We start from the raw sequence: 13,317 nt of genomic DNA on the forward strand, positions 1-13,317 counted from the left end.
AATCCATAGCTATATCACTCACTATAAAGCTCGCTTCTTCTTTTCTATTAAAGAAATTCTAGGCATGGTATTATCCCAGCTTGTATGAGAAAGACACAGGAGGATCAAGAGTTCAAGGCCAACCTTGAGTTCGTAGCAAGTTTAAAGGCAACCTGGGTCACAGGAGATCCTACTTGTCAGTTTTTAAGATTTCTATTTATGTGTGTGTGTATGTGTATGTGTGTATGCGTGTATGTTTGTGTATGTGTGTATGTGTGTGTATGTGTGTGTGTGTATGTGTGTGTGATGTGCACAGAGGATAGCTAGTGAGTAGATCCCAATCCACAGTTAGCTGCTTGACCCTAGAAGCATGAGTAAAGAGCAAGTCGACCCTAAGGAGAATCCTTCCCAAAGCCCAGGCCCTCTGCAAATCTTGCACATCATACACACCTCATTCCTTCTAATGCAGAGTTCTGGTTCCTGGACTTCTGAAGCCAGAACACATTTGAGACCATGCTTGGAAATCCAGACAGACAAGTGCAATAAAATGAACAGACCATCAAGCCTTCTTGTTTGAATTATAGTCACATTGTTATTGGAAAGACAAACAACACACTCCATTAAACTGGAGCAGCAAGCAGAGATTCTGGCTAGAACCATCAATGATGTGGAAAGCGTGGCTTCTTCAGACCTGGAGTCTCCTAGACCAAGTGACAACTGAGCTCTTGGGGGGTGGGGGGGTGACATGGCTAAACCCACGGGTGCTGAGGTGGGTTTGAAGCAAAGACTAAAAGCACATCCTTCTCGGGGCTCGCATATCTCAGGTCACCTTCCCAAGCCCAGAGGAGCAGCCTGCAATAGCCATGAGCACCTGAGCTTTCTCACGAATGCTTCGACCTATTGGCATCAACTTATTCCCAGTGCGGACCTCCGAGAACCAAGGCAGTGGCTCAGCGGCAGCAGACCCGTCCTGGTTCCTAGTTTCAAGCCACAGACACAGTGTGAATTCGGCAGGCAATGAACTCAAGGATAAACAGGCTGCTCAACAGACCATCATGAAGTCTGAGTGGGGTTCAAAGTCAGGGACGGGACAAAGGCCCTGTGGGAGCTCATCTGCAACGAAACCTGTGTGTGCTCCAACCAGCTTGCCTGCTCTGTATGTAAAGATCTCCTTCACTTCCCAGGGGATATTTGTGAGAGCCCCCATGTCCCACTCAGTGTGATACAGGTACCTCTGTTGGCTCAGCCTGAATCCCATGCCCAGACTCTTTTGGAAAGAGAAGTCTGAAAAAGTAAAAATTGAATATTGTTAGTTTTCCTAAAAAAAAAAATGTTAGTCCAGGGGCTAGAGAGATATGGTTCAGTGGTTAAGGGTACTGAGGAGGTCATGGGCTCAAATCCCAGCAGCCACATGTTGCTTACAACTATCTGTAACTTCAAGATCTAACACTCTCACACAGACAGACCTGAAGGTAAAACATTAATGCACATAAAATAAAAGTAAATTTTAAAAAATTCCTTCCAATAAAAAACTATATATATATATATATATATATATATATATATATATATATATATATATATATATATAGTGTGGGGGGGCACCTCTAAATATTTTTAAAATGGAGAGTTCAAATGCTAAGTGACCAAAACCAAGAAGACAAACATCTTTCACCTATTGGCTCTGGGACCAAGAAGCATGGGTCCAAGTGCAGTACACAGGAGAAGATGTCTAGACAGGGACAAGGGAAGGTAGGTCTAGCCCTGACGTGTACCAGTGTTGTCACCGAGGAAGGCAATGTAGGAGGTAGCATTCCACTGTCTCCACCTTCACAGGGTGAGAGTTGATAAACGTAAGTCACATGTTGGGGACATTGCAACACAGGGAGTGAAACTGAGAAATCAAGTCTAAATATGTCTAGGGAGGAAGTGGGGGGTCATTGAGTGCTGTGTTAAGAGAGATTGGGTGGGGAGGGGGAGGAATATATTCACTTATGGTAGCCTCTTAGGCCCTGAGTCCCAGGTTCTATCTAGGTTCTTGCTAACCTCATCTCCTGAATTCGGAGAAAGGGAAACCACACATCCGGATGACAGGCAGTGTCAGGAGACTCGGGCTGTGGTGCCCTTGCTGCTGGCTTCCCACAACCTGATGCGGCCTCGCTGGACCAGCTGTCAGACCAACCTGCTCTGTTTGCCTTCTCGGATGTTGACCTAGTTGGAGAAATGTCAGGCCCAAGGCCTGCTGTTTCCTCGATGTTAGTTCATTTATCTTCCCCGTGAGATTTGAATTCACTCAGCCAGAAAACTCGTGTTTTCTCTTTGTTAACATCGAGGAAGCAGCAGGCTTTGGGGATAGCAGACATTCCACCCCCTTCGTCTTTTCAGCTCTTGACAAGCACTTTTATTGATCTCTATGGTTCCCCTATTCTGCATGTTTCCTGTGAATTTAGTCATACAACATGTGGTCTTGGCTTGTGTTTCACTTCACTTAACACAGTGCATCATTCATGACTCACCAATGTTTCTGTTTTTCGTTCCCTTTTATGATCCAATAATATTGCATTACATTGACATACCAAATTTTCTCTTTTCATTAGCTGACAGATATCTGGGCTATTTCTACTTATTTACACCCCCCCCCATTATATAGCTTTATCAGGCTTCAAAATTATTATTTTGAAGCATTTGTCTAATTTTTCTTTATCAATAAAAACTTGGGATTTGGGAGCTAGAGAGATAGCTTAGCAGTTAAGAACACTGGTTTCTCTTCCAAAGGACCGGAGTTTCAATTCCTAGCACTCACAAGGCAGATCACAACTGTCTGTAACTCCAGGTCCCTGAGATCTGACATCTTCACACCCATGCACATAAAAGTTAAATAAACTATTAAAAAAGAACTTGGGAGTCAGATATCAGGGTAAGAACCTGAGTGATCAGAGAAACAGCGGAGAAGCCACCAGTGACCCCTCTCTTTCTCTCTCTCCTTCCTCAATTCAAAAGGGCCGAGAATCTTCCCACATCCCCCCTACTACTTCTTGTTTCTCTCTGTGTGTCTTCCAAACTCTCTATGGTTAATTTTGGTTGGCTAGTAGATAACTCTGCCCTCTAATTCAAAATAGACTTTATTGGCAGTCTTGGGAGTGTCAGAGTGCAATCAAATTATCCGACAACAGGACAACAGTATTTAGCTGTGTAGGATCCAGCCATGACAAGCTCAATAGAGGCCTGAGTCTCAGTAGTTTGCCCTGAGGCAATACAAACTGAGACCACCCAGGCACCACCCAGGAAAGGACCATCCAAAGGAAATTTGTAATGTTCCAACTGTTGTAGATAGGATCACCTGCCAGCACACAAGCTGCTATTGTAATTTTTCACCTTTAAATAATGACCTCTAAAAGGATAGGGTACCGCCTCCTGCTGCTGCTACACTAGTTGTTTTGATGAGGTCCCTGCCAGCTTGTATTGTACACGCAATAAACCTTGCTTTTACATTTCAGTGAGTTGGTCTCCCTGAAAGTCTTTTGGGGTTGTCCTAGGCTGAGCATAACAAGCTGAGGTTAGCCACAAGATCTTTTTTTTTTTAAAAAAAAATGTATACCACTGTTTTACTTACAGATTTGTATGTTTACATGGTACACGTTGTAGCCTGTGAAGGCAAGAAGAGTGTATTGGCTCTACTGGAACTGGAATTACATACAGTTGTATGTAATATACCTCGTGGGTGCTGGGAACAGAATCGGGGTTCTCTGTAAGAGTAGCAAATGTTCTTAAATTACACCTTTGTAAAAACCTGCCAGATACTTTCCCAAGGTGTTGTGCCTGAACTGCACCCCTCCCAGTATCTATAAGGTTCTGGTTTCTCTATATCCCCATAAACACTTGGTTGTAGCCATCTTCGTGTCTATGAGGTGGTATCCCCTTGAATTATAAAAAAACTTATATTAATTTATTTTAAGTGTATGCATGTTTTAGCTGTATGTATGTCTGTGTACCATAAGTATGCCTGGTGCCCATAGAGGCCAAGAGAAGATATCAGATCCCCAGGAACTGAGGTTATCAATGGTCGTGAGCTACCATGTGGGTGCTGAGAACCAAAATGGGGTGCTCTGCAAGAGCAAGTACTTTTAATCTCAGAGCCACTTTTCTAGCCCTTCACAGAAGTTTTTATTTGCAGGCTCCTCTTGACACACAACTTTAGCATCCTTTTGTCAGTGTATTGGAAATTTATATTTCTTCTTGGGGAAAATGTGAATTTAAAGTCTTTGACTACTTTTAATTATTTTTCTTTTCCAATTTTTCCAGACAGGATTTCTCTGTGTAGCCCTGGCTGTCCTGGAACTCACTGTGTGTAATGGTCTGTCCTGTCCCTTTAAGAGACAAGCCCCACCCCTTCTCCCGTCCCCCATCCACTGCTGAGGCAGATAGATCTACTTTCAGTCTGAGCCTCTCTCAAAGAGGCAGCTTCTGCCTCTCTCCCTTCTCCCCCTCCATTTCTCTCTCTCTCTGCCTCTTTCTCTGCTCTTCCCTCTTCTCTCCTTTCCCTTCCATAACCCACTAAATAAATACCCACTTACTCTGCATGGTGTGTGCCTATCCATCTGTCTCTCACCCACCAGGGCTGCAGCTCCTTGTGGAACTGGCTGCTTGGTCTTGGTCTCTCACCTGCCTTGGTGCTTCCTGCCTAGGACCCACTGACCCTCACGGCCCGTGGGCCACTCCAGGCTCCCTGCCTGGGACTGGTTGCCATTGTGGCCTGCCTGGTCTCAAGTTTGATGACCACTGCCACCACTCGGGGACCTGCCGCACTTTTTGTTTGTTTGTTTGTTTTTGTTTTTCAAGACAAGGTTTCTTTGTAGCTTTGGAACCCATCCTGGAACTAGCTCTTATAGACCAGGCTGGCCTCGAACTCACAGAGATCTGCTTGCCTCTGCCTCCTGCGTGCTGGGATTAAGGGATATATCGTCACTTCTCAGCTTAATTATTTGTCTTTTTATTGCTTATTTTAAGAATTCTCTATTTGTTCTAGTGGAGGCATTATTTTAATTTTGTTTAGTTTGTTGTTATCTTTTTTAAAAGATTTATTTTTAATTTATTGGAGCCCACAAGACTATACAGTAAATGAATAGTTGACAGACCAATAGACAGATCCACGGGAAATGTGTGAGTCCACGTACACAGGAGGTAACCTGTTTCGCAGCGCTGCACGAATACTTGTGAAGCGAACAAGTCGCTGTCATATCTGTGGAAACCTTGTGAGGCCCTGGTTCTCCCTGCAAAATGGAATTCATTCCCAAAACACCTCAGCAGTGTAACTTCTCCTGCATGGGCAAGGGGATGACCTGTCCATTCCCCACACCAGGAGGCCTTAAAGCGATAACATCCACTCTTTGTCCTAACAGTCAAATTTACATCAAGTCAACCCCACAAAATCACCTGCTAACAGACCACAGAGAAATTCCTAAAGAAGACAGCAAGGTAGCATGCCTGCCCTTACCAGACAGACAGGTCTGGGTGTGGGTGAAGTCCGGGTTCAGGGAGTTTAGTAACTTTATCTAATCGTTTGGAATGTCAGGTATTTCCTTGGGCGCAGACTCTTTCCTGGGTGTTGTCTCCTGTTCAAGGGCGCTGCTTTATCAGATTCTACCTGCCCTTTTTGTGATTTTAAGTTGTGTATTATCATTGTCTTTGTCTATGGAATTTTCCAGCTATGCTTGTAAATCTAGAAACCTCGTGGAAACCACTCCTTATGCTTCTTTGTGCAAAGGAATAAAGAACATTATCAGGGGCTACTGAACACCAGCCTCAGCACTCTCTGGGGCTGGGAACGGGATCTGAGGAGTAGAACAAACTGACTGGCTTAGGTACATTTTTCCTGCGTATATCTTTATGGGGGGGGGATGAAAGAAGGGAAAAGGAGAAGAAGCAGAAGGGCACAAGGTATAAGGGCAAAGCATCAGACATAACGGTAAGGCCATAGGGTGAAAAGAGGGCATAGGGGCATCAGGCAGAAAAAAGGGGGTGATCTCCACAAAGCTTTCAGTCTATACAGGCATACAGACAAGTTAACAATCCCATAGGTGGTAACAATCATATCAAGCATGCATTTTCACAGTAACAAGAAACTGGTGGATCTGGCAAGGAGGCGCCTGAAGTCTCAGAGGGGCGTGGCTTAGAGTTCCCCTGTGGCTGGAAACACAGCCTGGTAGCTTTACTAACCCGCGGACTTGATTTGCTTTAGCATTTAGCTGGTTGAGTTAAAAGGAATCTTTTCTGGGGACCCTGCTTTTGACTCCAGCAGGGTACCCAAGTGAGAATTTTTCTCTCTGAAGCTAGTTTTAGTGATTCAGGCCTTTTTCCTGTATAAATGGTTAATTTCCTGGACTATGTATAATCCTATGAGAGTTGAAAGCAACCAAGGTAAAGGGTAAATACTGAATATTAGTAGTCTGTTAAGTCAGAGCAGAAGACCATAGATTACGCCGTCCTGAGTCTGCTGTTAGAGCAGACATATTGCCTCCTGTTTGAGGTCCTTTCTTACCAGTAACCACTGCGAATCAAAAGTTTGTGGGGGACTATTTTTTATATAGATTTTGGCTGTGAGAACAAGGACTTGACTGAACCCTTTTCACACCATGACTTCATGATGTGGGGGAGGTATCCAGTGGCCCTACAGGAAAATTCAGGCTTATACACTGCTGGGAGACTATAGAAGGGGGAAATGCCATGATTTCACAAGATTTTTACAGAACTGACAGTGACTTATCCAAAGGACAAGTGTGCCCATAGCTCTGCAAAAACAGGCCAGTCCAAGTGGAGTGTATGTTTCCACTTCCCGTGGTTAGTCCAGTAGATCTGTATAGTACTTGCAGGCTCTCACCACAACAGGTAGTGGTAATGCATATGAGTAGATTTATTCCGTTTACCCTCAGATCCAGTAACCCAGGTTTCGCCTGCCAGAGCAAATCTTTCTGGGCCCTGAAAGGTTTAATGGACTTAATCCCCAAATAAACCATGATATTAATTAATTAATTAATTTTTATGTGCACAGGTGTTTTGCCTGCATGCATGCCTGTGCCTGGTGTCCTCAGAGGTTCAGAAGATGTTGGATCCTCTAAAACTGGAGTTACAGATGGCTGGCCACAACCATATGGATTCTGAAGATCAAACCTGAGTTCTCTGGAAGAGAAGCAAGGGCTCTTAGCCACTGAACCGTCTCTCCGGTCTCAGATTTATTTATTTTATTTATCTTTAGGGGTGTGTGTGTGTGTGTGTGTGTGTGTGTGTGTGTGTGTGTGTGTATGTGTGTGTGTGAGTGTTTGCCTACATGTATATGTACTTCATGTGTACAGTGCCCATACAGGCCACAAGAGGGAGTGAAATCCCCCGCAACTGAAGTTACATTTGGGTTTTAAGCACCTAGAAGGCAGTTCACAAATGTCTGTAACTCCATTTCTATGGGACCAGATACTCTCTCTTCTGGCCTCTGTGAGCACCAGGCATACACATGGCATGCATACATACATACATACATGCATGCATACATGCAGCCAAAACACCTATACATATTAAATAAATTAATTAAAAACAGACAATGATATAAGGAACAATTGGGAATCATAAGTCAGCTTCAGGCAAAAGATGCTGTTTGTGGAGAACAATAAGAATACGGAAGAGACATGGGTAAAGTTCCTGAGGCTTGTACAGTGTGTGCATACTGTGCCTTTCTTTACTAGTGGGTTTCAGTGAATTAGTAAGTTTCTGTAGGTCAGTCTCAGTCCCGACAGCTTACCCCATTCCCTTTCTTTCTCCCTTTCATTTTGATCTCATACAGCCCAGTGGACCTTGAACTTGCTATGTAACCAAGAATGAACCATGAACTTCATAGTGGTTTGAATAAAAAGGGCCCCCACAGGCCTATAGGGGATGCTTGGTTGGAAGCATCACCCCAGTTGCTGACACCCCTATATCCAGAGTCTGGAAAGTTTGGGTAGGGCTTCCCCATTTTGGAATGTCTGGGTGGAAAGTTCCATTTCAAGCCCCCTCCCCTGGGAGTTACCTCAGTCCAGACTCCACCTCCGAGAAAGCCCACCAAACAGTGACCCACTCCCCAGAGAGGGTCAAGGCCACTCCCACAGGCTATTTAAACTGTCCCCCAGAGAATGAACACGTGGTCTTTCTGGTTCTCCTTTCCCCTCTCCATGGTTTTTTGGTCTTCCTTCCCATCTCCTCTTTTGGAACTGGAAGGCCATCTGGGAGCGCTGGCATGCATTAAACCTGGACTTTTTCTAATTTAGTTTGATTTGGTCTGATTTGGATTATTGCATAAGTGGAGAGGCTTATCAGGCAGTAAAAATTTCACAGGGAGTGGTACTATTAGGAGGTATGGCCTCGTTGGAGGAAGTGTATTGTTGGGGGTGGCTTTTTTTTTAATGGTTTATTTAACTTTATTTAATGTGCATTGGTGTGAAGGTGTCAGATCCCCTTCAACTGGATCTTCAGACAGTTGTGAGCTGCCATGTGGATGCTGGGAATTGAACCCGGGTCCTCTGGAAGAAGAGTCAGTGCTCTTAACCACTGAGCCATCTCTCCAGCCCCTGGGGGTGGCTTTTGAGGTGTAAGATGCTCAAGCCAGGCCCAGTGTCTCACTCTCTTTTCTACTGCCTGATGATCTGCATGTAGAACGCTTGACTACTCCAGTACCATGTCTGAACGTATGCTGTCATGCTTCCCACCATGATGATAAACATTTGGACTAAACCTTTAAACTGTAAGCCAGCCCTAATTAAATGTCTCCTTGTAAGAGATACCATGGTCTGTTGGTGAATATTATTTTAACTAGGCAAAATGTGTTACATTTGGTTGTGAAAGACCCCCGATTTGGGGAGACTCTCACTCGAGCCTCGGGAAGATGCGAACCCCCCAGTAACTCACGAGAGACCGTCCTTGCTGCAATCACACGAGGTTTAATGACAAGACGACAAGACGGGGACAAGTACACTGGGACCGAGACTCATAACCCACGCAGGGGAAGAGTTCGACCTCGAGTGACCGGGAGAAGTAGTTTTTATAGGAAGAAACCACACAGCCCAGTAATCCGAAAGGGGGGCAGGGAGGGTGTCACAGAAAATTCCGAAAATTCCAGTGATGATTACAAAGGAGCAACTCCCTGCCTCTCAAGATCATTCTCAAGGTCGTAATCAGCTAATTCCTATTCCAGTGATAATTACTAGGGAGTGATAATTACTAGGGGGAATCTCTCTGTCTCTCAAGATTACAATCTACCTTTATCTTGAGCTAGTTCCTGGAACCCTGGAACTGGCTAATCCTAGATTTCTGATTCTTCTCTTCCTGCTAGATTTTTGGCTCTATTTTCCTGTTAGGGGGATCTGGATTTATCCAGGTCTTTCAGTTGGAATATTACCTAAACTATGTTAGAGTGAGTTACCTTTGTTTCTGCTGCCTTTGTTAATGATGTAAAGATGTCTTGCATTTGTTCTACCTTGCCTACCTAAGGCACCTGATAGGTCTAATAAGAAGTTGAATGGCCAATAGCTGTGCAGGAGAGGAATAGGTGGCACTGATGGGAACAGAGAACATATAGGAGGAGGACTCTAGAGAGGAGCGAGAAGGAGGAGGAGAGATCAAGGGAGAGAGGACCATACCCGGGGCTAGAAGCCAGGCAATCATAGGCAGCCACCAGCCAGACAAGGAGACAGCAGGAAAGTAAGATATACAGAAAGGAAGGTAAAAAGCCATGAAACAAAGGTGTAGAAAAAGAGGAACAGATTAAACTGAAGCTAAGATAAGGCTGAGCATCCATAACTAATAAGGAGTCTGTGTCATGATTTAGGAGCTGGTTGGTGGCCCCAAAAGAAAAAGCCTGCTACAACGGTCAAAGCATCTATTCACAGCAATAAAAACCCCAACTAAGGCCAGGTGGTGGTGGTGCACCCCTTTAATCCCACCTCCCACCACTTGGGAGGCAGACACAGACAGATTTCTGTGAGTTCAAGGCCAACCTGGTCTACAGAGTGAGATCCAGGACAGCCATGGCTACACAGAGAAAACCTATCTCAACTACTCCCCCCCTAAAAAAATTAAAAGGAAGAAAGAAAGAAAAAAAGAAAAAAAACTAAGATAAACTTTTCTTTTTTTATTTTTTTTCTCTCTCTCTGTGTAAGCCAGAAGTGGGTTTCAAGTGTGTGTGTGTGTGTGTGTGTGTGTGTGTGTGTGTGTGTGTGTAGGCCTGACGGCTTCAGATTTACAATTAGGTTGTCTCCTTGGTTCTCAAGGTCCATATTGACCAACCCATTAGCAGGATCATAAACAAGCTATGAACAATTCAACTTCCTGCAAAAGATCATCAAAAAGGTCCAGATACCTGGGAGGAGGGGTGGGGATAGCACCCAAAAGAGGATTGGTGCTGGCCAGAGGGAGGAGCCCCAGAGACGGACTGTTTACACAGCGGTATGTCTTCCCATTTTGCCTCGAGTCTACAGACTTGTAATGAATAACGAAATCAATGACGTCCAAAGCTGACTGTTGGGTGTCAAACAGGTGCCCTTCTGTAGTCATCAAGTGCCAAAACACATCCCAATGTCCCAGGACTCTTGTCCTCTGGGAAGCCAGAGGGAAGCCAGTGGCAGCTTTCCTGGACACTTTAGGCCAGCTGCCAGCTGGATGTGATATCTGTCCCTGCTGGGCTTGACCTGCCTGCCACCCTAGGTGTGTGGGAGCACAGTGCCGGCAGGCAGGCTTTTCCCCAGGCAAGCCGCTGACCCTCCCACAGCGATGGAACAGCTCTTCACTTAATATTCTGCAGTAAAACGTTTCCAGACGTGGTTAATTTACTAGCAAAAATGCCTCATCAAGGACTTAGGGGCTCCTCTGTTGGCTATGAAGCTTTCTGAGTTTTGCTAATGCAATATGTAAATATATGTGTAAACAGGAAATAACCTTATTGAAATTCTGAAGAAGTAACTAATGTGTTTGAGAAGGGGTAGCATGGGTCTAAGCAAATACTCAAGTCCCAGAAAGCAAGCCTGTCAACTAATTCTAAAGATCTTCAAGTAGACTGGATTAAAACATTGAAAACAGCTCATGCCTGTGAGCTCAACATTTTGAGTCTGAGGCAGAAGGTTTACCATGACTCTGAAGCCACGGTGGGCTACAGATGAAACTGTCTCAAAACAATGCCAAACAAGTTGGGGAGGGGAAGAGGGTGGCGGTGTGGAGGCCGACCCAGCTTGGGGCAAACCCATGGTTTCTTGCTCAGCACTTAGTACCTTAGGAGGCAGGAAGATCAAGAGTTCCAAGTCATCTCAGTTATACAGAATTTGAGGGAGGAGTGGCTCCAGTCTACAATCCAAACGCTCAGGAGACTGAGGCCAAATACTGCTTTGAGTTTGAGGTTGGTCTAAGCTGCATAGAGTACCAGCAGGACTGCGGGGTGAAGCTCACAGCTTTTCTATCCCATCCCCACAAGCTAGCTAAGTAACTAAATATAAGAGTTGGTGGCAGCTGGGCTACAAAAGATCCTGTCTGAAAACACTCAGACCAAAACCGTACAAACACCAGAAACCAGTTCTCACCCTTGTTCCCAAAGAGTCCGGATGAAACAGCCAACAGAGGCCCATCTCCCGAGTGCAGGAGGTGTGTGTCAGAAAGGAATTCCCCATGCTCTGTCAGGAAGCGGCATGTTAGAGTGCCTGCATCTGGTCAGATGTAGCTGCCCTGGGAACAAGCAGCCTTTGTTTCAAATCGCACTAACAGAGTTCCAGACAAGGCTCTCTTGGACCAGAGCCATCCTCAAAGCATTTCCTGTGATGCTGCATATCTCCTATCCCAGCTCTTCAATATGGCGGCCACCAGCCGCAGGGAACAGTGAGCACCTGATGTGGCTACCGTGACTAAGAAACCGGATTTTTGTCATTTTTTCCTTAATTATTACAGGCATGTGCCACCTGAATCAACTATGCTCAGATTTTAATAAAAATAAGTAAGATACATAGTCAGGCATGGTGGTACACCCCTACAATGCCAGAATTTGGAAGATGGAGGCGGGAGGATCAGAAGTTTAAGTTCAGCCCTAGCTACATGAGATCCTGCCTCAAAAACAAAAGCAAAATAAAAGCATCTGTGACTTCAGTTCCAGGGGATCTGACACCCGCTTCAGACTCGGGCACCAGGCCCATACATGGCGCACTTACGTATATACAGGCAAAACTTTCATACAAAATAAATAAACCTAAAGCCACTATAATTTTTAAAAATCTTTAGAAATAACTGCTGTGTGTATGATGGCGCACACCCTTAGTCCCACCCAGCACTCGGGAGGCAGAGGCTTTCTGAGAGTTTGAGGCCAGCCTTGTCTACACAGTGTGTTCCAGCACAGTTAGGGCTACATAGAGAGAACCTGTCTCAAAAAAAAAAAAAGTAGAAGGAAAAGAAAAATAACAAAAAATAACATGCTCTGAGAGGAGAGGGTGCGCTACTCACTCTTCTAAGTCTCTTCTTGTTTCTTTCTTCACAGGGCTTCACTATGAAACCCAGGCTGGTCTCAAACTCACAATTCTCCTGCCTCAACCTCCCAAATGTTAGATTTCAGGTATATACCACCATGCCTGGTTAAAGATCTTTTTTGTTTTTTTGGTTTTTTTTTTTCAAGACAAGGTTTACTCAGTAGCTATGGAGTCTGTCCTGGAACTCGTTCTGTAGACCAGGCTGGCCTCGAACTCAGAGATCCACCTGCCTCTGCCTACTGAGTGCTGGGGTTAAAGGCATGTGCCACCACCGCCTGGCCTAGTTAAAGTTCTTTTCTTTCATTTCTTCATGTTTACTTTTTCTCTCCCCAGGGCCTACTTTCTCCCCCATCTTTCTTTTCTCTCTTCCTTTCTTTTTTTCTTTTTGAGACAAGATCTCTCTGTCTAACGCCGGGACTTGCTATGTAGCCCAGGCTAGCCTCAAACTCACAGAGATCCACCTGCCTTTGCCTCCCTAGGGCTGAGATCAAAGGAGTGCACCCTGACATCCACTCATTGTTCCCAGATTTTTTTTTCTTTTAGCCTTCTAGTTCTTTCTCTCCCGGGACCCTCCCCAGGTGGTCCCATCCCCTATGGCCTGCTCCAGTCTCTGCCAATCCTTAACTGCTCATCTCTGTTACTGTTTTGCTCTGCAGACCATCTTCAAAATTAGTCATGATCTGCCGCTGTCTTCCTAACGGCCAGAAATTACATGCTTGGCTCAGGAAGCGTCCCTTTTCCTCCTGGCACACTCCAGTCCACTGCATGGCTCCCCGGGGTTTCACATGCTTGGCTCAGAAAGCGTGCCTTTTCCTCC

Source organism: Myodes glareolus, chromosome 9 (genome assembly GCF_982192425.1).
Source record: "Myodes glareolus chromosome 9, mMyoGla1.1, whole genome shotgun sequence".
NCBI lineage: Eukaryota > Metazoa > Chordata > Mammalia > Rodentia > Cricetidae > Myodes > Myodes glareolus.